This window comes from Falco biarmicus, chromosome 3 (assembly GCF_023638135.1).
Source record: "Falco biarmicus isolate bFalBia1 chromosome 3, bFalBia1.pri, whole genome shotgun sequence".
In the NCBI taxonomy this organism is placed as follows: domain Eukaryota; kingdom Metazoa; phylum Chordata; class Aves; order Falconiformes; family Falconidae; genus Falco; species Falco biarmicus.
Window position 1 is genome coordinate 33,289,101 of NC_079290.1, and position 20,962 is coordinate 33,310,062.

General features: G+C 40.1%; 1 long non-coding RNA gene across 9 annotated transcripts in view; it reads left to right on the forward strand.

Moving 5' to 3' along the window:
- Positions 1-85: 85 nt before the first annotated feature.
- Positions 86-20,962, forward strand: part of LOC130146498 (uncharacterized) — a 53,812-nt gene continuing 32,935 nt past the window's right edge. For 3 of the 9 annotated variants that reach the window (XR_008820930.1, XR_008820928.1, XR_008820927.1), the window contains exon 1: positions 86-348. This is a non-coding gene — a long non-coding RNA (uncharacterized LOC130146498). Of the gene's footprint in view, positions 349-16,882; positions 17,070-20,962 lie in introns of those variants that run through there. The other 6 variants (XR_008820926.1, XR_008820929.1, XR_008820931.1 and 3 more) reach the window with 3 other exon arrangements.

Consider the following 20,962-nt stretch of genomic DNA (forward strand, 5'->3'; position numbering starts at 1 on the left):
CCGGGGGGGAGCCGCAGGTCCCTCGGGAGCGCAGGGTCGGGGCAGCAGCCTGCTCCTTCGGGGGAGCGGGGGCGTCGTGCCGGCAGGTATCCCCCGGGGGAGAGGGGGGAACCTCCCCCTCCGTCCGGGCGGCGGGCGGGGATGTGCCATTTCTCTTCCCGAAAAACGATGCGGGACGCCAGGGCCGGGCCCGGCAGGGAGCGCCGCCCTCCGGAGCTGTGGCTTGTGCCGCTCCGGGTGTGGTGTTCATCGCTCAGGTGAAGGGAGAGGAGACTTCGCACTTGCACTCGCTTGTCTTCTCTGTGGCTGTCCTAGGAAGATTTTTCATGATAGCGGCATTTCAAAAAGGTAATTTCGAAATTTCCAGAAAGCGCAAGTTCACCCTTGCCCTGGCTCAGAGCCAGCTGCCTGATCAGCTGATGAGTTTGCAATAGCTTTACGTGAGGGTTACAAAGGAAGGTTTTGCAAGGCCTGTTCACCAAGTCAAGTTCTCGTAGACTAAAAAAATGCCTTAATTTAATAGCCTGTAGCTTTTGACAAGGAGTGACAGTTAAGCAGGATGAAATAGAGGTAAATGGAACAAATCCCTCACCTTCCCATGTGTATGGATCTTGGGCTAAAAGTCCGGGACTTCTCACCTCTCCTCTTTTCTCCCTGTAGTGGATATAGACCAGAGAATGAGGGAAAGGGGCTAAGTTCTCAGGCTAGGATACCGTGCAGTATTTCGCAGCACGCGCTTCAAGGCATGGCAATTATTTTTCAGTTCTCTCTAGGTCCTAGTATTTTAGACAGCTTTGCTATGTTTTTCCAATTTTTTACATCTTGAACAGTTTATATCTTCCAAATGATGCAGCACTACTAACATACTCTGCATGAAGCAAGTACTGACTTACTGTGTTTTCAGTTTTCATTTTGCCTGCGTCCTTTGGACACACTAGGTGGTTTCCCAGACGTGTAATTGTGATGCAGTGTTTGCAATACACAGGTTTTGGGTATCTGTTTATGCATATCCTTCTCTCTATTTACCATGTCAGTAGTACTATTTATCATACTATTTCAACTTTGATACATAAGAAAGATTTTGTTTCCTAAAGAAAATAATATGTAATGGACACACACTGTAGGCATGTACTACAAAGCCACTGTGCAAATACATACTTACGGTATTTCCCTCCCATGAGATTCTGAATGTCACTATACTAAAAAGTTCAAGATAAAAAAAAAAAAAAATTGCTCATCTGCTTGCCTTGTACTGGTTGATTTCACTTTTATTTGTAGTTCTAAGTGTATTCACTTAGGAAAATATTGTGATTATAAAGGGTAACAGTGCCAAGAGTATTGCCACGTGTTGTTACAATGTATATATTCTAAAGTATACTGTTTTGTATTGGCTAAAGGGCCGGTCAGTTTCCGCTTATGTCAGTGGGTTTTGCACCATGCTAAGACAGCACGGGGTCAGTTTCTGTGAGTTGAGTGGAAGCGGTATTGACATTTTCACCACAGTAAAGGAATACAGGGTGAATAACAGGAATAAGTGGTTAGTTACTTCTTTCTGCAGATCTTTAGGAATTTTGTAAGGGCAGTAAGGGCAGAAGAATGCTCCATTTGAGATGAGTTCTGTGGCTGTAGTACTGTGATGTTTTGACACACCAAACCAGAAGTTCCAAAAATACAAAGTTGTGACTTGGAGCTCCCAAGACAAAGAGGGGCTTCTGAGGGTAAAACTAGAGTAAATAATTACTGCTTCTGGAAACCCCTCTTTATTTTCATTAGTATATTAAAAGGCATTCTCTCAAATTCCATAAGTGACATCACAGCAGGCTTAAAGGTTTCATTGTTGAAGTTATGTGGCATAAACTGCAGCAGAAATACAAAGTAATTTCAGTGCAAATTAAAGCTTTAAAATATTGTTGAGATTGTGTTGACACTGTTAACTTGTAAAACTAAAATACGATGTGATGTCAATTGAAGTATTATATGTGGTGTTCTGATTTTTAGATTAACTATATAATTGACTTTAAAACAATATTGTAATGGTGTTTGGCAAAGCGATGTAACAATACCTGTTGACTTTCTATTTCCAACTAGAAATTGGGTCGTAGCCTCATATCTGGGAGACCTGCATTACACTCACTACTCATTACATGCAATTGATTTTAATCACTTTATATTTCTCAATCAGTGTAAGACTTGTTTCAGCAGATCATCACATATAAAACGTTATACATTATAGGATAAACATTATTGTTTTCATTGTTACTGATTTTTATTTTAAATCCCTTTGGTATCTCTAACTGTAAGCAGGATCCGTTCTTGTAATGTGTGCAAAGTGACCTGCAGGAAGAATCAATGGCAGATTTAAGGATAGTCAGTGGCTAAATGGTACACTCTGCTTAGTTTTTTATGCTTTCAGTATGCTGAAGATTGAGAAAATAAGCATTTTCTTGTAAAACTACATCTGTCTGCTTATCCAACCGTAGTGGCAGCTCAAACTTCAGTCACAGAGGAAGTGCAGCTCCCTCGCCAGTGAAGAGTATGTGATGGACTCCTCAAAGGTGCAGTCATTACAAGAAAAGAAGGGTGATGGAGACAATGCGTAGTGAAGCTGCTTGTGCCAGTGCTAATTTGTGTGTTCCTGTCTGGTGGTGGTGGTGCGATACAATGCTTAGAAGAAACATGAGCTTATCTGTATCTCAAAGCACTGGCATTTTCCACCCCAGTTTTCTGGAATTGCATTGCAGAGTTAAATCTGTGATAAATTCTAAAGCAGTGAGCAAGTAGATTTTCTGGATAAATTAACTTGATTATTTCTGTCTGAATAATCCTGGGATAAAGAAAGAATGCGGATCAGAAAGTCAGAATCTAGGTCCCAGAGCCTGAGCATGGGACAGGGGAAGAAGTAGGTTTGTGTTTTTGTCCTGTTCCTGGGGCTGGCTTGTCAGACCATGTCAGAAAGCTTTGCTTGTTGTTGCAGAGGGCTTTAGCAAAGCACAGCTCCTAACGGACTGTAATTTGAAATGTGCAGTTGACAGTAGAGAAGATGCATAGTATACTAATAAAAGGAAGTGGTAGATTATCTGATAATCACCTTTTAATATGTTATTTATGCAATAAACTGTATTTGGGCCTAATTAAGGCTACACTGTTTCTAGCAATGCTGCTGCTACATTTGAAGGAGCAGGTGATGCAATCTTTAATTTGTCCTCTGTCTCGTTATGTCAGGTGATAAATGACCTGGTACAGCAAGCTGTGACTTTCACATTACTTGTTATCTAATGGACATAAAAATAAAAAAGTACTTTTCATATTCAAAGTTCTTCCTTATGATTGTAGACAGCTGCCTCTTGGTTCCTTCTTTGAATTTTTGACTTGTGGAAGATTATCAAAACCAGTGGGCTGTATCAAACACTTAGGGTATGACTGGGTGTTGGGCTTAAGGATGGATCTCAGTCTGGATATGTCAGCTAGCTGTGACCTATCTGAAAAAGAGCTGGGAAGAGATCTAACTGTGCATCATATTCTTCCACCTCAGCTGTGCTGTGCTTCCCATATGAAGTGATGCACTATTCAGAGAGGACAGCTACTAATAGCTCCCACCAAACAGTGGTACCAGGACTGTGATGGTCACCATCTGTCCTGCCTCATAACTACAACTATACTTTGGCGTGTTTTGGCATGTCAGGGCCCTTCCTTGTTTTTTTTAGATTTTTTTTTTCTCCCCTTCTTTTGGGTGATATTTACAGGTATTCTGCAAGTAGGATTGTTTTTATGGCAGGTTTTTAAATGACAGGCTCAGCAAAATGGAATTATTATCTTGCCCACAAAATTTGGGGAGGGTTGTAAAGCAAGCTGCCGTATTTTTAGCAAGGTAGTAAAAAAGTAAATGGTAAGTGATTAAAATCAAATATTGAAAGTGGTTATGTATTGTAAAGATAACTGAACATTTGTCCAGGTCACAAATATAATTTCTTGTGAACATGTAACATTTAATATCCATCATCAAGATTTACTGCATATGACCCACCTGAGGACAGGAAAATGCTAATCTTAAATACACTAATCTGTATCACCTAGATAAAATTATTTACATGATCATATGAAGTAATATAAAAACATTGCAATAGTCAGAACATGGACTCACACATTTAGCCGTTATATCTCTCATACAACTTTAGTATATTTTTACTCTTGGACTTAAACACGACACACCCTGTTACCTATTAAATATTCTGAAACATTTGGGGAAAAGACATTATTTTTCTTTTAACTCTTGATAGTCCCTGAATTTTATTTGTATATTTAGGATTGTATAAAGGACCTTGGTTTAGAAAATAAGTGATCAGATTCAGTAATCACAGTGCCTTTGTCCTTGTTTTTTTGGTGGATTTTCCAAGCTTTATATGAAAAGAGAATGGGTATTTGGTTTGCAATAGCTTTTTTAAACAGAACATTTTGTCTGCATTTTTTGTGCTATCTACATTACAGGACTGAAGGAGTGTGGTAGTAACTTTTTCAATTGTTCTTACCAGTGAGAAATCATTTCTGGTCCTGATATTTTCTGAAACAAAATATTAGGTGTTTAGATTCTGGCTGAGATCCTGTTTTGCCTGCTGCCACCCTGGTAATACAATGGTACACTTGCTCAGATCTATTAATAATGAGGGCTACAACAGTTGAGCACCGTGGGAGCCAACACCCTTTGCAATCATCTGTGTAGTCTCCTACCAGCCTTGGCCAACCCCTCCTTGTTAACATGTGCCACACACTAGCTGGGCTGTTCCTGGACATCTGAATTCTTTTGAAAATTATTACCTCTTGTTTTAGATGACTGCTGACACAATTTTGCATTAAGAGATCTGCATGAGGGTACTTGTATCCAGCTATTGCAATATGGGGACACTACCCAGCTTGACTGAATCAAGGGGCAGAAAATGCTAGGAGCTTTTCTAGACATTTGGAGGGAGGGAGGGAGCGCTTGGGAGTACGATACTTGTGAGTCACCAGGGATTTTAGTTCCGTGTTGTGCTACTGCTGGTGATGGCATGTCATAAGTATAATGTCAGGATAAACTGGTGCTTTTGTGAAGATAAATGATACTTCATTTCAGCACTAGCAGTTTAACAAAGCCACCTCACGCTAGAGTCATTTTGCCGTTTATTGGCTGTTTTCACCGAGCTTCCTCTTTTCTCCTCTTGCTTGTGGGACATAGGCAATTTTATGATGCCAGTCCTCTTCCTAGCGACTTGCTTTGCATGAAGCCAGTGAAGCTATCTGTGTGGAAGTAATGCAGAGACAAATGCTCAATAAAGAAGGAGGAAGGGAAAGAGTGGGAGATTTTGATGGATTCTGCTTGCACACAGTAACATTGTGGTGCTTTTCTGTACCTTTCTCAACACATGCTGCCTTGGATTTTCTGGGGCCACATGCAGCCTGGGTGCGTCCTAGGTGCTGAATCCATGCTAATAAATTAAACATGTACTGGACCATTTCTTAGCAATGAGGCCAGTTAGCAGGGGATGACTGTTAATCATCCAAAACAGAGAATCTGCATCAGAAATGCCTGTTCATAATAGTTACTGGGTCCAATTCCTGAAGCTTACAGACTGTTTAGAAAAGTGATATTTCTCATAAACCCAAAGGGATTATTCTCCCAAGGGATTAGACTTCTAACAAAACTATCTTCTGGCAGCAGATTTGAGTGCCAGGGCCTGGGAGGATTCCCTGACACCTTTTAATTTATTAGCACAGGTAGTATCAGGTATTCAGTTGTCTGCTATGTTCAGGATCAGGCTATGTTAAGTTTTTTAGGCTGGGGTATTTCCTCAAATGCTTCAGCTTCTCCCTTCCCCCTACTTCTAAGTTTTAACTTTTATTTTCATTTTCAGTCTAAAATGCTGATGTTCTTGGTGTTTCCTCCAGAATTATTTCAGCTGAGAGCAAGCTGAAAAATTTACTTTCAGCAGTGCATTAGAGCAAAATTTATTTTTCTCCCTTTATCTTTTTAAATTTAAACTGTTATACAACCGTGGCAGATTTGATGCAAAGCACCACCTAGAGTGTCAAAAATCTCTCAGGTCTGTAATTACAGTTCCCAGAAGTACATAATCTGCTGGAAATCTGCCCTGTTGCTTGAATCACTACAATTCTCTCCAAATAGCTGCTAAGCTTTCAGTCATGACAGTCATGCAAGATAACATTCATTGCTTTACTACAAGACTACAAGGAGAGGTCTAGATAATCAAATGGATGCATAGAACCAGGTGGTCAGGTGGGGGCTGAAGATGTCAAACATTAGTGTTTTGTTTTGTTTTGGTTTTTTTTGCTGGCACTTCAATAAGGGTAAAAAGTTAGCGTGTTTATTTGATAACACCTAAGTGTCTTGGAATCAAATTAAGATGCAGCCTAAATGAGAAGCTACAACTTGTAGGAACTGAGCATACTTAGTACGCTACAAGACTGAATTCTCCATAGAAGCAATAGCCCTAGTTTCCAGCTCTGGGTTTGAAATCCTTCAGGCTTGAACAAAGTCAAGTCTTGCCCAAATTCTGTGACTCTGAACCATCTCCAACAGATACGCTTTCATTTAATGAAAGGTAATTTTTCTTGTATAAAACTAATGGTTATGGTAATACTTTTTTTTTATTCCAAAGAGAGAAATAAATCCTCCCTAGTGCTTGTGGACTACAACATTCAACCCCATTCACTGATGTTCCGAACCTTAGTCATTTTGTTAGTAAGTGCAACTCATTTGGGAGCAGGTAATTCCTGATGAGTGTTCTGTTGAAGGTCTATGGCTTTTAGCAACAGTACTTATGTCTTGAGGAATTTATAGTAAGCCAAAATCAAACAACCCTCTTAACCATTTCCTCAGTTTTAGAGCATAAACACATTGCCTTCTCTTCCTGTTTATATACGTAATTAGCATGTGTCATCTGGGAATAACGTAAGGCATATTTTTAGCACAAATGTAACAGTTTAGGAGAGGGTAAATTCTGGAAAAAATCTTTAAAAAATAACCCAGCAATGAAGGTGGAATATTTTAATGAAAAATATATATATAAAGCAGGTATTAAATGAGGACCCTGTATACCAGCCTGCATGCACAAGGTACCAAACACCAGTCGTACAGGTTCAGATTGTCTGAATGCCTGTAGGACCATTTCCCAAGTCTCCAGGCAGGAACACATGGGCCTCTTCTGTGGGGTCTTCCATCATTGACACTTGGTCAATATATGAAATGCCTCTAAAGATTTACAGGCCTGGAGTTACCACAGCTAACCATCAAACAGGGGAAAATAGCACAGACAGGCTGAGATGGTAGTTGGGATGGGGCAGAAAGACATTTTTTGGGTTTGGGAATGCATTTGAAGTGACCTGCAGAATGAAGTGTCTGTATTGGAATGCCCTAATGTACTTTTAAACTAGAAAGAACAGTCCCTCCTTGTTAATAAAAGGCTTGTGCACCTTATTCCTTTTCCAGTGCAAAGAGCTTGGACTGAAAAAGACAAAATCCCACAAAAAATTTAGATTGCTTCTTAAAACTGTTTGACTTTTCAGGTAATAGCCATCCAGTAGAACTGCATACTAGTTTTCTACTGTATTCTTTAAATAATGTTTACTGTATGTTTCACATGCCACCTTGTGGTCTTCAATTAAAAAGAGAAATTTTGTTTGATTTGGTAAACAGCAAATATGTTTCTGTGTAAATATTTCCAATAAGTAAATCTCTAGTATAGATTCATATCTGAGAAAATTTATCAAAACCAAATTTTCAAAACTTTTGTAAAGAATAGGTTTAAAGATCATCAAATACAAATTAGTTTAGAACATGACCTTCAAACTGACAGTATTTATATTGTAGTAATTGTGCTGTATATATTCAAAATAAAGATAAAATATCGGAAGAAATATGCAGGATGTGAATCCTTTTTGTCCCCAGAACCTGCAGGATGATGGACTGTTTGCCTGTTACTGTTTCTTCCATCTCACTTGTGGGGTCCTCGGCAAAAAGGCAGGACCCAGGACTGTCCTCTGCCCAAGCTGGCTCCGAAGGGCTCTGAAACTGATTCTGCAGTTTTCTGTCACCTGGGCTCGAAACAGTGGCATGGTGCCCTTGTGCTCCCTTTTTACTTCTGCTTGAGTACTTTCTGCCATTTCACTCGTGGCTTTCAGTTTGTGCTGTGCATCTTCTCATTGGGTTTGAAGAGAGCTGAAGGATTGGATGACAGAATTTCTCTTCTCTGCCACTTGCAGTAGTTGCCCCTTCAGGTCAGCATTTTCATCTTGCAACCTTTCTGCCCAGCACATCTGCTTGTGGAGGGGAGAATTTTCTTCAGCCAGCCTGGTGTTTTCATCTGTTATCTCTGTGAGCTGCTTGGTAAGTCCTCACACCTTTGGCTGAGGGTGCTCACAGAACAGAGTCCTCTGTCTGCAGCCAGTTGGGTGTGAAGGTCCTCAGCTGCCTTCTATGAGGAGACCTCACTGCGCTAGTTCTGTGCCAGCAAAGCTCCAGCAGGCTCTCTCCTCTCCTCAGTCCTCTGTTGAGGAAACTATTTCATGCCTAGTTCCTCAGCAGAGCTTTGGATAGGCAGTAGCACTGGAGTATTCATCAGGTGCTTGATGGTGTCCTGCAAACCTGCGTCTTTCTCTCAGCTGCTCAGTGAGGGCAGCTAGCTTGGCATTTTTCTGCTGGAGCCTCTCTGCCTCCTTGCACACTTCTGGAGACCTTGTCTTTCTCAGGAGGCAGCTCTCTGTCTCAAGGGCACTGAGCTGGTTCTCCAGGTCTTCCAGGGCATGCTGCAGGTGGCCACTCTGCTCCAGCAGCCAGCTGCAGGCACTACCAGGAAGCACCAAGTCTTCCCCCGCAGGCTCTGGCACCTGGAGCAGAGCACCCACCACAGTGTGGCATGTCACCTTGCTGCCCAGCGCTGTGGCTTTTGGTGGGGGGGTGTCTCTTGTAGTGCCAACCAGGAAGACTGAGCCTTGACCTGGTGGCTGGCTGCTGCCAGGGCCTGGGGCCCATTTCTCTGAGGGGAGCTCCTGCTTTCGCTTAGCTTTTATTGCTGAGCACAACACCATTTGGTATGACATATCTTTTTGGTCAGCTTGGGTCAGCTGTTCTGGCTATGTCCCCTCTCAACATCTTGCCCAGCCCCAGCCTACTGGCCTTTGGGTGTGGTGGGTTTGGAGAGGTGGCCTTGGCGCTCAGCAGTAGCTAAAATGGTGGTTTGTTATCAATATCTTTCTAGCTAAAAAATACAAAGCAAGTACTATGAGGACTTCTATGAGAAAGTTGACTGCATTCCAGCCATACTTACTACAATCTCCATTTTTATTCCATACCATTGGTGTCATCCTCAGGTCCACATAATTAAATACATTTTTATATCTTCTAACCATTGTTTTGTATCTAATTCTCATTACTGAAATCCCTTCTTAGCAATACAGCTTATACTAGTGATACTGAAAAACCGGCACAAAGGAAACCCTCTAGACTTTTCCAAGTTTAGAAGGCAGGCATTCTTTATTGCAGTGCTGGGTGCATGGAGATTAGTATCTCAGATCATACACACCTATCTGACCAGCGTCCTCACTTTACAACAAAACACACATTCATCATATTTCACCAAAATCTAATACATATTATAGCTACTTCCCAAAAATGATTTACATATGCATAAGACACTTGCACATGCACACTTAGCTCCTGGGGTTTTATCCTGGAGTCTGTTGAGACTCCTGGTGGCTGGCAAGTTGGTGAACTTCAACTGAACTTTCTTGGGGAACATGTGCACTACTTGTTCTTATATAACTTCATTTGTTCCCTGTGCTATATGGTTTGACCATAATGCTCTGTTATCCCACTTCTCTTGCCTATTATTATATCCCACGTGTCTCAGAAAGCTTGTTACATCTCAGTGAGCTTATTTAATAGGTTGAGTTAATCATTGCTTTAGTTGCAGCCTCTGTTATTGATTCTTTATATCTTAATTATATCACTATGTACCGAAGATACAGATTTATACATTCTCATTAACTGTCCCGTAATAGATAGATATTATTCTCCTATTCCATGGGCTTCCTCCACTCCTTCAAATGTTTGTAAAAACAGGCTATGGTTTGGCCCTCATCTATCAAGGTGAATTCTCAGGACAGTAGCAGCAGCATGTTCAATTGTTGGACCCCAACAGTGGCTTGGTTTTGGTCATTGTTGCACTCACCCAGGTCCTTTTGAATCTCACCCTTTGTTGGTTGAGATCGTTCCTGCTACATGACTCCCTACAACATACAGCTCGCACCATGGATTATTTTTTCTCCAAGGAAGCACAAAGATGATGGTGTCCCCATCCTTCTGCATTACCTACTAAGCACATCCAGGTCCTTGAGCAAAGATAATCCCACAAATGGGTTTGCCTTTCCCAGGGGAGGAGTAAACTACACTGCCTTCCTCAGCCACTTCTGTGTGCACTATGGGGACCTTATCTCCTCCCCCAGCATGTTGGGAGTTTGTTTGCAGGATCAGGATGGTTAGCAGATCCTCTGGTGTTAACCAGCCATGTTGCTTTTGCTAAATCTATATCCTGGTGTTTCCATGACCCAATGTCCAACTTTCTCAACATAGTTTTAGCAGTCCATTGTATCTCTCAGTGTTTCCAGATGCTTGTGGGTGATAGAGGATGTGATACACCCACTCAATGCTGTGTTTCTTCGTCCAGAAGTTTACAAGGTTATTTTGGAAATTACTCCCATTTGTCCATTTCTCCATGGTGGAGCACCTACCCAGTCTGCAGCTCATGGAGGACCGCACACTGCAGCATGTGGATGCATCCAAGGGAGGCTGTGGCTCCATGGGAGCCTATGCTAGAGGAGGCTCCTGACAGGACCTGTGGGCCCTGTGGAGAGGGACCCAGGCTGGAGCAGCTTTTTCTGGCAGGACTTATGGCCCTGTGCGGAATCCATACTGGAGCAGTCTGTTCCTGAAAGACTGCACTCTATGGAAGGGACCCACGCTGGAGCAGTTTATGAAGAACTGCAGCCCATGGGAAGGACTCACGTTGGAGAAGTTGTGGAGGACTGTCTTCTGTGGAGGGGACAGTATGAGGTGGAAGGAGTGGCACAAAGAATGTGTAATGAACTGCAACCCCCATTCCCCATCCACCTGCATAGGTCGGGGGGAGGAGATAAAGAAGCCAGGGGTGAAGTTAAGCCTGCGAAGAAGGAAGTGGCACAGAAAAGGTGGTTTAAGATTTCCTTTTATTTCTCATTATCATAGTCTCATTTGATTGGTAATAAATGAAATTCATTTTCCCCAAGTAGAGTCTGTTTCGCTCCTGACAGTATGTGCTAAGTTATCTCCCTTTTCTTTATCTTGACCCAAGGTCAAGAAAAACATCTTTCATCATGTTTTTTCTCACCTTTCCAGTTGAGGAGAGGGAGTGACAGATTGGCATTTGGCATTTGGCCAAGGTCAATCCACCACAAAAGGCAAGCTTGTACATCCTTTGGCAGCTTCAGAGCCATCTTCCCTCTTTCCTGTGCTAGTTACCTCTGTCAGTCCCCTGGGATGCTCCAGGACACTGTTGCAGGTCCATGCAAGAATCATCCCAGTTGCAGGACATCCGATAGCTTGGCTTGTTGTGTACGTACCAAAGCCCACCAGTGTTTTTTGCCTGCTTAAGCTCCCTTGCAAATATCCATTAGTGTAATGGTCTTAATTAGTATTCTCACAGGAATGCTACGGAAATTGTTTCTTTCCAATATAGCACATCCGTGAATAATGACTTGGGGACATCATAATAAGAAAACAACAAATGAACCAGGACATTTTGTGCACACCATGTGCCTTTGAGAAAAGAGTTGCTTTATCCACATGGGCTGTTATTACAACTATATAAAAAGAAATTCCTTTCCTGCATTGTTCTTCAAATTCCTCTAAAGTCTCACACCACATGCAGAAGTTGCTGCACATTTTACAGACAAAATACCACTCACTCCTTCCTTGAAATCTGAAGATCAAAGTCTTTGCATTGGACTCAGCATGTTCATTCAACATAGCTCTAGATACTGAGGAGAGCCTTCTGTTAAAGTCATGGCCTGCAGATGCAGGGCATGATATGGTTGTATGTTTGAACAGAGAGTATATAATTATCTGAGATGTGCTCTGGGTGAGAGCTATGCATGTGCACCCAAACCTTTGAAAAGCTCCAGTGGTTTCTGCCAGGTTGTCACTGCCAGGAGATGTCTGCCTTCATAGATAAGGCTACACCCTTAACATGTAAGCAGCAAAGGCAGTAAGGAGGAGTGCTTTTAAATGTAGAAATAAAACTATTAAAAAGAAGTAACAGAGCATTGAAAAATATGAAGAATTTTAGTAGAATTTCTATCATACTGTGGCCATGGGCATTGGAAAGGGGGTGAAGAAAGAAGCAACAGATCAGGAACATAATGTGGATTCAATAAGCACCAAAAAAGACAACATAAGCATTCATTTTATCCCTGATCTTTGTCCTCCTGATGTCTGGTGAAGCCCTCTTTGCCATGCAAAATGCCAAGCATATGGCTCCAGCCAGTTGAATGCTTATGTGCATGATTAATTATGCAGCTAGTCTCAGTGACTTCATCGGCTGCACCAAGGTTGGCTTCTGAGGCATGGGAGCACTCACCACTATGCTGGTTCTCAGATTATCTGAGCAAGGGGACTGGTTGGGGGGTGTGCTCTGGCACCCATCTAGCCTCCACACACAAATGGTTTTGCACAGGTATAAAGTATTCGAAGAGCAAGGGCATGTGGGCGTGAGTGGGTCTCCTGTCAGCTTAGGGGCTGAACAGGGCCAAAGCAAGCACCAGGACCAAGTGGTGAGGGAGCACTTCTGGAGACAGAAATTAGCCACAGAATTTGGTGCTGGTCACACCCCTGACGTTATGCACATGTGTGAATGCTTGTATGGTTTGGGCCATATTCTTCAGGCTTTTGATGCCAACCTTTTAAGGGTGCAGCCCATCCTGTGGCAGATGCTCTGCCTTTGTATTCTGCTTGCGCTTTTGTCAGTATATTATGGGCTCTGCTACATTGTACACAGGATTATGTTTAGAACGCTTGACTATGAATTTAAACTGCACATCGACAATGTATAACGAATTCACCTTTGTAGTTGCTGTACGAACAGTACTAGTTGATTTAGCACTGCACACTATTTGAAGTCAACACATTGGCATTACCATTATAACAGGGGTTTCATGGCAGAACACAGCAGCAGTTAGTGGTGATGGCCACTCGATGTCACTATAGTCATTCAAATTCATGCTTGAAAAATCCTTGTTAGCTGTGTTTTGATACTGGTGAGAACGTGAATGTGACATTTCAGATAAGCAGTATGACACATCTTTTCAAACAACTGTATAAATAATCGGCTTTATTAAAACACTCTCGGGGATAGATTTTTCTTCTGCATGTTCTCCAAGTACTCACAGAATATAAAGATAATAAAATGTTGTGATCTGCATTTCTTATTTTTCATAGAATCCCTTTAAAATATGAGCTAGCTAATTTAAGGTGCCATCTGCATTACAGATACATGGGCAGAAGTTTTTATATATCAGTATATTTTTAGGGATTATCTCTCATACACAAGCACATTTCAAGGCATCTTTCAGTATTTTACTTTTCACAGAGCTGTTTATTTGATGCAGTTTGAGGTTTTCATGTATATCTTACAGTGACAGAGGAGAGCACCTATCAGTTTGGTAGAGCAGCTGGACAAAGTTACTGTTAGCTTAGGTAATTTAGCCAAAAATTGTTATTAAAAATTGTACTTGTGCTTAGAAGATGTGGAAAGTATTTAAAATAATTGCTCAGATATTATTTCTTTTGTGGTGTATTATCTGATTTGCATTTGTTTATGAAAGGAAAATCAAAGTAAATGCTGATGGATGCAGCTTTTGCATTACTTGGGTCATATGCCATATTTCTTAATGTCAGGCCAACACAGACAGCTTAAGGGGGCCAGAAAGAGATTTAAGAGAAGTCTTCAGTGTACTTATGTAGGTGAAACCCTGCAAACCTGGGGAGCAAGTGTCTGAAAGGCAGGGTCATTTAGGTATGATTGCCTAAACCCCTGAAAATGCATGGGTTACAAAGGGTGAAGAGATTTCAGACATATATACATTTTTCTGAGTCAGGTATTTATTTTATGGCCTCTTCAGAAAATGCATGAAGTCTTGAAGACTAGTTGCTTGTCAGCACAGTTTGTTCTCTGCCAGCATAGCTTGAGCTCCTAGGAACCTTGTTTAGCTTTGGAAAAAATGGGTCTGTATTTCTCTTCCCCTTAATGCCAAGGCTTATATGAGAAAGTTTGTGCTGCCTTTGCCAAAGAAGACATATCCTGAAGAGTGGGATTTTTTTTCTGGATTTTCCATTTTACTTGATCACTGGCAGAACAGCTTGGAAGCCACAGAGGCTTGCAAAACAGGAACAGTGATCGAGGGAAAGGTGTTAAGTACTGTGGTGGTTTGATGAAACACATCTCTTCAAGGACAAGACTTCCTGAAGAGCTACATGGTAAAAATCTGTTCGCTGGCTCTCCAGGTGCCTGGAAAAGATGAATGCTTTAAGTTCAGAAGTCAGATGAGGACCCTTTGAAATTCAGGCAGACCTGAGTCTTACGGCAAAGTACGAATGTTAGTGGCTGTATTCTGTAGCTCTGCTGTCGCAGCACGATCCAAACTAGCCAGCTGCAACAAGGCTTCTGGTATGTGCTGGTAAAAGCCTTGTTGCAGCCAGCTAGTTTGGATAGTGCTGCAACACTGCCTCCATTATTCTTGTACTACCTTCTCCTGTACACCTTGCATAGCCACCATACTTGTCTTACAGCAATCTTCACATAAGCAAGCATGCAGCTGGTAGAACCTTTTCTGCTCCAACCCATTTACTCAGAATGAACAAAGCAGGCTGAGGATCTTGTCCAAGGGCTGTCACATGGGTGGACTGTGATAAGGCAGTCCTGAAAAGCTGAATTATTGTGGCTTTTCTGGTATAAAACTAATTTAGAGTACGGTTTGTAGATATCTTCAGGAGACATCTGCGTCTGAAGGCTCATACATCATGTAGGTGGCAGATCCAGTTCTGGAGCAGTGATTTCTTGCAATTTGTTTCCAACAAATGAGCCACTTCTTTTTCATCGCTCGCTCCTCGCTCTCTGGCTGGTGAGTCACAGCTCATCCCTGATGTCTCGTATGAGGAGATCTTGCTTGTATTTGGAAAGCTGGGCTTCTCTTCCCTAGTCATATACCACATACAGAGGTTTCATTAATCACTGCCCTTCTATGAAATGAAAAAGAAAGTCACCATGAACGAGCAAGACCTGACAATTCTTATTAATATACATTTGTCTCAGGATACTTTGCGACAGCTCTACCGTTAATGCACTTTGCCAACAGAAAAGTGCTGGGCAAGCTTATACTGCAACAGTGTCTTAGTGTTACACACTATTCCACATCTGTCGGGCAGAAGAACATAACTAAGCTACTGACACAATGCTCAGGCAAGCAACTTTTTACAAGTGAAGCACTGATGATGATTTAGTATGGAGTTATATTCCTTGCTTTGAAGCTCTGTCTTTGTGTATAAAAATCACACTTAAATTATGTCATGCTGTTCCAGGTGAACATCAGAATATACTTGTGGAAGCCAATTTTTAAATGAGATCTCAATTTTTTAATTTATCCTGCATGCCAATAAAGCAGCAGAATTCCCTGAATATTTTGAGTAAGTGCTACTGTGAGTTAAATTCTGAATCTACCATTTTGGAAACCATGACTCTGGCCTGATTTTAAAGACATTTTTAATAGAAATAGATGAAAGTTTGCTTTTGTTGATAAAAAACAACAAATTTGTTGATAGTTTTATGAGGTACCAGATTTTCCAAGGGACTGAAAAGGGTTTGATCATGTAAATCAGTTAGATTCCCCTTCTCTGCAAAGGAAATGTCTCTGTTCATAGCAGACTTTCTTCCAGTGATGTTATAGCATCAAAAACGTTAATGCACTGGAAGTAGGCCCTCAAAAGTAATACTCTAAGAAATGGTTCTTTTGGGAATCACATATATGCTAACCATATAATGAATTCAGGAGTATTTTTAGGAGTTGCTATCACATGAGCAGTTATTGCCATGACAGCATGTTCTTAAATATTTTAAAATTGTGTAGATTATAAAAATATTAATGATTTCTTATTATCTCTTCAGCAGCCAAACTGTCTCAGGAGGGTCAATCGAATTTGTACAGAGGCTAAGCTGGTAAATAACTTATACCTAGAATCCGGACACATAAATTTTTCAGTTCAGACTGGGGCCTGCAAGCAATCGGCTTAATTTTTCTGTTTACATGCAAAAAGGATTTTAAAATGAAATGGATATACATATATAAAATAATATTTTGGCAAACCATATAATGCGATACAAAATACCTGTAGGCAGAAAGTGTTCATGTCATAAAATTAAAGAACTTGAAGACTGGGAGAGACTTTTTCTTTTTTTTTTTCAGTAATATGAAGAAAGGTGTTACTGAAAGGGACATAATGGCACTTCTGTATTTCCAGTTTCAGTCTCACTGCTACCTGCAGCAGTGGAGGAAAAGGCTGATGTGTTGGGGCACAGCTCTGTGCTGATGCAGTTACAGAGCTGGGCAAATATAAATGCATCCACGAGTCCACTGCAGCATGCTCCCCTTTCTGGCACAGCCACACTGCAAGCCTGCGAGCTCATGCGTATGCATTAGCAAAGCAGCTGAGCAAGCAGTCAGTAACCCTGTGACGAACATGTCAGAAGAAGAAGAACAGGACATGTTTCTAGCTTGGCAGGATTTGGCTGCTGCGGCAAGTGGCAGGGCTGGGAGCTGCTTACCTTGCACTGGACAAGACTCAGCCTGTCAGCTGTCCCCACTGCAGTGACGCTCCCAATTAGGTGGTATTTCACTGCGGCTATCTCACGCTGGAGTGAGTTCCTGCCAGTCAGCAAAGCTGCATAACCCAAAGTGACACTTTTGATGGAGCACCACACAGACTCGGAGTGCAGGTACATCTGAAAGGGAGAAGGGCGGTAAGGGATGTTTTGTGACAGCCATAAGCTCCATTATAAAGTAAACTTTATAGGTAACAGATTTATAAATACAGATTCACAGATAGATTAATTCCTTTGCTAACAATTTATACTTCACAGTTATTGCTATTTAATGACATTGAAGTTAAATATATCCTGCTAGAAAAATTACGCGTGATTGATAGGTATATCTAGCTTTACAGGTAATCTCTTTTATTAAAATAAAACTTAGTAATTATACCTTGAAATTGTTAGTCATAAAGTTTATTTATAAAGGAAAAAATAATGCAAACAAGCAAACATACAGACACAAACCTGCATGCTGCTTTCTCAGAAAATGCTGCAATAACTAGATATAAACTAAAAATTCTTATAGATAACTTTTTAATCAACATTGAAATATATAGACTTCCATAAAAAGACTAGAAAGAGAGCTTTTTCTGGGTTCCCTTGATCACTGAATAACACCAAGGAGAGCCTCAGACAGAGGCACCTCCTGGCCTGCAAGTAAACCTGACAGTACTGACCATGCCCCACCAGGAGAGTCCGTGGCAGGATTATAAAACTAATTATATCATCCTTTTGAGAAAACCTGGTCTATTAAAACAGAAACTACTTCCTGCTACCATTTCAGATTTTGTTTTATTTTTGATGCATCTCAGAAAACATTGTCTTCCACATGATTTCAAATACTAACATCTTCTGTACTTTAAATAAGTTGGGACAATACATAGTCTCTCAATCTTTTTGTGAAATACTTTGACCTCTTTATCACAAATGCCTTCTTCTTGGGCTTTATAGTTTTTTTGCACAATAACTCCCATCTCCATGTTTTAATAACAGTCCTGTGGATCCTCTTCTTACCTCTTCAAGTATTATAATTTATTATAAAGTTTTAGTACTGCACAGTAAAGTCTTCTGATTTATATTTGTATCACATTTCAGCCACAGTTTTTAGTTGTCTCTCTGAACCATACACACCTAGGAGAGTTGATCACATACGCTTTCATCATTTAGTGTCCCTTTTAAAATGTTTGTTCTTTTGTTTAAACCCAGCAGTTTGTTCTTATTTTGTAAAAGTGGTTTTCTTATTTATAGATACAATATCAAACTTCAGTTCAAATGGCTTGTATCCAAAGCCCTTTTTCCAGATGGAGTTTTTTTGTCAGATGTATCATGGGATCACTAAAATTGCAACTGCAATTAGCAAAAAGCTAATGTTTATACCCCCCTCACTTCCTCTGTCTGTCCTGGAGAAGCAGTGGCTTGCTTTATAGCGCTGTATTTAAATGAAGCATAAACCCTAAGGCACACTCTGAAGGAGGGAGAGGATCACTTATTAATGTGGTATCATATTTTTATCAAGGTGTTCAGTTGTTCCGAAAGAAAATGTGGTCATATTGTCCTATGTGCATGCAAATGTAGGAAAAGAGGATTTGTGCTCTGAAAAGTACAGTTCCTGTAGCAATTCGTTTACAAATCTAGATGGCCTCTGTGCACTTTTCTCATGTGTATTTTCCATAGTTGATTCTAGGGAATAATGCAATCTAAACTATCACTTTTTCAAATAAACCTCCCCCACCCCCCACCCCCTCGCCAAACAACAAGAAAAAAAGAAACATGTCTTACCATAACCTCAGTTTAGGCACACATATATGAATTCAGTAATAAAGTTAAAAAAGGGAACAGTTAATGTAAGCTATTATAAAAAAAAGTAAGAAATACAAGCAAAGAAAGTTAAACTAACAAAAGTTGGGTCCACTGGGGCCTTTTGCTTTGCTATTATGTATTTTTCCACAATATATCACAGTGGAAAAAATGCAGTATGTATTCAGAGCAGAGGCATAAGGAATAAAGGCTATGCCATGCTTTTTCTGAAAATTATATAATTTCTGCCTGACTGGTAGTCGTGCTGTGAAGATTAATTAAAGTTTATGAAGCACATCAAGATCTTTGGAGAAAAGGCATAGTGCTATGACTAAAATACAAATGCTTTTGTCTTGACATGCCATCTTTGGTTTGGCTTGCATTAATTCTGTATTGAATTTATCCACAAGGAAATACAAAGGGGCTTGTGATTTTTTTGTTTTATAACCATTCATGTGAGAGAATATTTGTAGTGATATGGAAGGTATTGGTCATCTGATATGCCACAGTAAACTTTTCTTTGAGTTTAAGATAAGAATATACTCCATAATTTATTTCATTCTTTTTTCTTATCCCCTTCAAAGTGTGTGATTGAAGTAGTCACTATCATTATTCAACAAAAGTTCATATTAGGCTGCAGCAAGTTCTCAGATGTAATTTTTCAGCTCATTTTAAATATTCTCGTTTTCTTTTCTGGATATATTTTCAAAGGCTTGTGCAGCAGGGAATTTGCAAGAATTACACAAGACCGTGACTGAAGCCATGTTTGTCTATGTTTTTATAAACAAATTATACAACAGAGAGTGCAAGCAGGGAGTCCCATGTACATTTGTCTGGCTGTGCAAACTCAGCACATAGAAAAAGTTTGATGTGGTCAAGAATCATGGAGCTGAGCACTAATTTTATATGACTCACCCCTATGCAAACTTGTAAATGCTTAGCCTTGGAAATCACTCTGTTAGGTTAATCCCATGTTTCATTATTGTTTCTAGGGACAAAATCTATTGTGATTTTAGTTTTTAAGTATTGACAGATTGTATTGCACAGTATCTGGCTGCTTAAGGCAACCTGTACAGGGTTGAAATCACTGCAATTTGGTGTTACATGCATCTCTAATTATAGATAAACCTTTTCTATATAGAGGCTAAATCAATGGTAAAGATAAAATCTCTGAATGCATAACTTTGGTGGAGACAAAATTTATAAAAATCAGTAAAATAAGGTTGAATTTTCAGTAATCTCTTGACTTTTTAGCTGATGACTTCATGGTATTATAATCCCTGACTGTGATGATACAACCTACAAACAAATTTCTCTTGGTGGCTTGTTGATTCAGGAAGCAACTATGTTACTGAAAATCTTTGTACGAAAAAAATTCTGTAAATTTTAGGAAAATCAACTGTCATTGTAGTCTTCTTACTTGTAGTTGCCTTTCTTATTTAAATATCATAATTTTAATGTTTCTTTTGTCTTGATGACAGTTTTACTGTTTTATTCACGTTTATAGCTATGATGTAGTAAGTCAGCCTTCATGAATCACAAATCTAGAACCTATCACTGGTTCTTGTTTATATATTATTTGTTTTAGTTGTGTAATTTTCTATATATTCTAAATTAATAATTACTCTTAGTTGCATTTTAAATATAATTTTAAATATACATGATAAACTTAGTCATTTTAGGGTACATAGTTTGCAAAAAACCTAAATGAGAAAGTGGTGCCTCCCACATTGTGTCTGTTCTATGGGTTTACAAATTCTGCTTGCCCTGTTGTGAGTGTGACCCAAAAGCATGTCTGGGTTGCTGAACAGAGGGTGTTGGATCCCAAGGCATACAGTTGGAAGTTGTCACCACGGGGGTATACAGGACAGATGATTCTACAGAACTTCAGAATCGTTCTTGTCATTGGTAATTTTGCCTTTGAAGGTCTGGTTAATCATGCATGGTTCCCATATTTCTTGGGAATGACTAGGAATAATAGCTAGAATCAGCCCAGTGTGTGGTCCAATAGGAAAGTAATATAAATAAGCAACTAACTTGGCTTTAAGCTAATCTTTCCATTTCTTTGTTACTTTGAAGAAATTTGATTTTAGACCTTCTGTCATCTCTAATGTACAGAGAACCACATTTTCAACTGATGAAACCTTTAAACAGAACATCTCTTTCATTTCAGAAATAGCCACTATCCTTTGTAATATTTTTCTCCCTGTTGTTTAAACTGT